The sequence below is a fragment of the Rhinoderma darwinii genome, chromosome 2 (genome assembly GCF_050947455.1).
Source record: "Rhinoderma darwinii isolate aRhiDar2 chromosome 2, aRhiDar2.hap1, whole genome shotgun sequence".
NCBI lineage: Eukaryota > Metazoa > Chordata > Amphibia > Anura > Rhinodermatidae > Rhinoderma > Rhinoderma darwinii.
The window spans coordinates 452771651-452776305 of NC_134688.1; positions in this window are offsets into that span (position 1 = coordinate 452771651).

A 4655-nucleotide genomic window follows, 5' to 3' on the forward strand; every position below is an offset into this window, starting at 1 on the left:
TCCATTCACAAGGAGCAATGATTGGTTATGTATGGGGACGAGCGATCGTTACCATGATCATTTGTCCCCATACATTTCCATCATGTCGGCTGCACATCTCCCTATATTTAGTTCTGCATAAACGAGAAGATTAGCTGATGAACAAACGCCTGCTCGTTCATTGGCTGATCGTTGCCCTGCTTATACAGGGCAATGCTCGGGAACGAGCGTTCATTTCAACGCTCATTTGCCTGACCATTGGCCCTTGTAAAAGGGCCTTAACACTATACACTATACCCTCAGATAAGGCTCTGTATGCAGCTTCCATGTAACTCCCTGTTCTTTGGGGAGGGAGTATACTTCAACCACTCCCTGAATACTATAATTGTACATGAGATTTCTCTGGTAATTAACTCCCATTCATTGCAGCTGCCATAAAGCATACACTCAGTGCTGCGCTGTATATACGAACAATGCAAAAACATACAAAAAGTGCAGCAGCACCCTGGGGGCGCTAAGATGTATGCAGACATTTAATATGAGTCATATTATTATTATTTTAAAGTGCATTACTGCTATATTTACTATACTTCTAAGTGTGAAGATCCTAGCACACATTTTGATCAAATTGTGTGAGCCCACCTGCCACGACAAAGTGACCTCATACAAATGGTTCCTTACACTAAAAATTATACCTGTACAATTTACATCTCTCTTGGGCACAGGCCTTCAAAATGTGTTCATAGTAGGTAGGAATCCGATGTATTCTGCTTTGAATCAAACTGTGCGCTAAGAACTTCACAAATACAAGTACAGTAAATATGTCAGTAATGCAAATAAAAATCACCGAGTGCAGCTGCATCTTTATTTTGTTTGCTATTGCATTATAATCACAGCAGATTTGGACCTAACCATTTATTTCACTTTGTTACTAGGCGCTGGGTATTTTTTTTTTTCACATTGTACTTTTGGGTGTGGTGACTATCTCGGTCATGTGATACTCCGACCTGTCCAAGGTTTTAGTATAGAATAAAGTTGTTTCCTACCTCCCCCTAGTTAACTTTGTAGGCCTAGACTCAAGAGAGAAAAGTGTGCCTCCTTATTGTACAGGTATAATGTTTAGTGTAGGGACCCATCTGAATAGAGTCAACTTGTCGTGGCAGGTAAACCCACGCAATTTGATCAAAATGTGCGCTAAGAACCTCACATTTATCAGTGTAGCAGTAATGCAATTTAATTATTAAATAATAACCATTTGCATATATCTTCGTGTGAACAGATTTCTGGTGCTGCATTTTTGTGTTTATTTGCTTTCTATACAGGCAACACAAAAAGGAATTGTTTGTCTCCAATATGGTCGCCCCGGAAAGTTTAAAAAAAAAAAAAAGCTAAATCATTAAAAATATAACAAATACATTATTTCTATTCTACTGACTTAAATCTAACTAATGAAACTAAAATTGAAACAGTAAAATGTATTCTGTATTAAAAGGACATTATTAATATGACAGGTGCCACATTTTCCTGGACATCATAGAAAAATATATAAAACTTCATCTTCTGGTATTGTGATATTCTAGAATAAAGGATTTTTTTGTTGTAAATTTTTTCAAGTACCTATGTGGGCTTCATGGAGCACAGATGTCCATTTTGATATATGTGTTGTGAGAACTTCTGGTTCCATGAATGGAGATGTCAGTGATATAACATGAAATATAAAGTCATGGCAGAAGTGATATAGACAGAATATAAAAAGTTTCCATTGGGTAAATAAAAGACGACTGCGGGTGAACATCCATTTCAGGGATTTCCCAGGCTAAAAATACTTGTGTGTGGTCTGTGGGACATATGGAAGTTAAAGGAAGGGATATTGCACATATACAATTTTAGACAACCCTGACACAACCCTTAACTCCATTTATCCATGATATTGTCCTTTCAGTCCATGACATATGCCCCTCAAATCATCCCAAAATGTGACTTTTGACATTAGCAAGGGTCAAATCTGAGATAAGCCAGAGAGAAAATTTGGGGTTAAATATGGTAATTAAACCTTTTATGGTTGATCAATGAAAAATTACACTGAAGACTAAAAACATAAATTTCGAAGAAGAAATTAAAGAGGATATGTAAAAGTAGAATAACTTGGCTTTATATGGAAGGATGTTCTCCCATTCCCCTTTTGCTGGGCATTTGGACACCAGATATTCCAAAATCAGATACTTAGTCCAGAAGGGATCAAGGGGTTTGGAAGGGGTCAGTCTTTTGCATTCCTGGTGCCAAAAGATCTAGACTATCACCAGGACCAAGCTGGAATGGTCAGTTACATATCCTTCGGTGTTGGCAAGGGATCTGCCCTGGATTTTGGGTGTTAGGGGAACTCAACACCAAGAAGACACTCTGCCTACAGCAATGCACTGATTCTTTGTCCCGGGTGAACAAAAGCCTAGATACTGTATGACTCTGGGAATGGTAGAAGCTAGGACTCATGTGCCACAAGAAAACATAGATTATTATAGTGAGAAATTGTTCTACAAGACAGAATAACTTTCAATAAAATTTACTTTCCAGCAATTGCAATGCAAGTTCATGGCACCAGTGGTAGGTGCGTTGTTTTTTTTCTTTTGGCGCCACCAATCGCTACAGTTCTGTCCTCTCGCACTACCATGATGCCCCAGAAAACTTCACAGTTTTCCAACACCCTTTTTGGGACGCCCTTTTAGGAAATCCTTAGGCAGATCCAGGGTTGGTGGTTTTGGGACAAGTTCTCTATGTAATGTGGGCTAAACAGGACTTAACCACAACCCCTTCCTCCAATTCATTATTTTGTACCCTGCCTACCATCTACCCTTGTTGCCCTCCACTCTTTTTGTTTTTATTTGCCATATGTGATACCCTAGGGTATCCAGGACTCATTTTGGTGCTGTTGCTGATTTTTCAATTTAATTGTGTATCGTTATTTGTTTTATTTGCACAACATGCTGGCTAAATTCAAATTAGCGTTGCCTCCCGTTTAGGTCTCTTCCGTCAGAGGAAGAAATAACCGAAAATCCAAGCGGAAAGCATCGCTTCCATTTGAATTATCATTGATTTCAATGGTAATTCTTTTGTTTAAAGAGGCTCTGTCACCAGATTTTGCAACCCCTATCTCCTATTGCAGCAGATTGGCGCTGCAATGTAGATAAGAGTAACGTTTTTATTTTAAAAAAACGAGCATTTTTGGCCAAGTTATGACCATTTTTATATTTATGCAAATGAGGCTTTCTAAAGTACAACTGGGCGTGTTTAAAGTTATGTACAACTGGGCGTGTATTATGTGTGTACATCGGGGCGTTTTTATTTCTTTTACTAGCTGGGCGTTGTGACTAGAAGTGTATGATGCTGACGAATCGGCATCATCCACTTCTCTTCGTTAACACCCAGCTTCTGGCAGTTCACAGACACAGCGTGTTCTCGAGAGATCACGCTGTGACGTCACTCACTTCCTGTCCCAGGTCCTGCATCGTGTCGGACGAGCGAGGACACATCGGCACCAGAGGCTACATTTGATTCTGCAGCAGCATCAGCGTTTGCAGGTAAGTCGATGTAGCTACTTACCTGCAAACGCTGATGCTGCTGCAGAATCAACTGAAGCCTCTGGTGCCGATGTGTCCTCGCTCGTCCGACACGATGCAGGACCTGGGGCAGGAAGTGACGTCACAGCGTGATCTCTCGAGAACACGCTGTGTGTCTGTGCACTGCCAGAAGCTGGGTGTTAACGAAGAGAAGTGGATGATGCCGATTCATCAGCATCATACACTTCTAGTCACAATGCCCAGCTAGTAAAAGATGTAAAGACGCCCAGATGTACACACACAATACACGCCCAGTTGTACATAACTTTAAACACGCCCAGTTGTACTTTAGAAAGCCTCATTTGCATAAATATAAAAATGGTCATAACTTGGCCAAAAATGCTTGTTTTAAAAAAAAAAAAAAAACGTTACTCTTATCTACATTGCAGCGCCGATCTGCTGCAATAAGAGATAGGGGTTGCAAAATCTGGTGACAGAGCCTCTTTAAGTTTGATTCAGTTTGCCTCCATTCTGCTAGATTTCCGTTTTATTCACAGAAACAAAAGTGCTGTACATTGCATTTTTGCTTCCGTGAAAGAACCGAAACCTAGCAGAATGGAGGCAAACGGAATCCAACTTAAACAAAAGAATTACCATTGAAATCAATGATAATTCAAACGGAAGCGATGCTTTCCCTTTGGTCATCTCTTCCTCTGACAGAAGAGACCCAAACGGGAGACAACTTCAGTATGAACTTAGCCTAAAAGTTATGTTTTAATAAGATACGCCCAGTAATATACAGTTTTTTGCTTATGTAGCATGCTGTTTTTCGCAGACTTGTAACTTTCTGTAAGTTTCTTACTCTGCGATTTTCTTTTTTTATACCAGATTTTTGCTGACATTAAGTAAGCCCAACGTAATGAAGGTGCAGACGTAATGGAGAGAGCACATGACAAGGTGGTTTGGGCATAGCTATTATCTAGATGCTAGATCAGAGGGGGGGTTAAAAGGGTTAAGCAGAAGGGGTTTGGCCTAGGGGTGGGATCTTGAAGTTGAGGGAGGAGTATGGTACATATAAGCCCTGGTGGGATAGAGGCAGCCCTCTTTCCCGCCGGACAACAG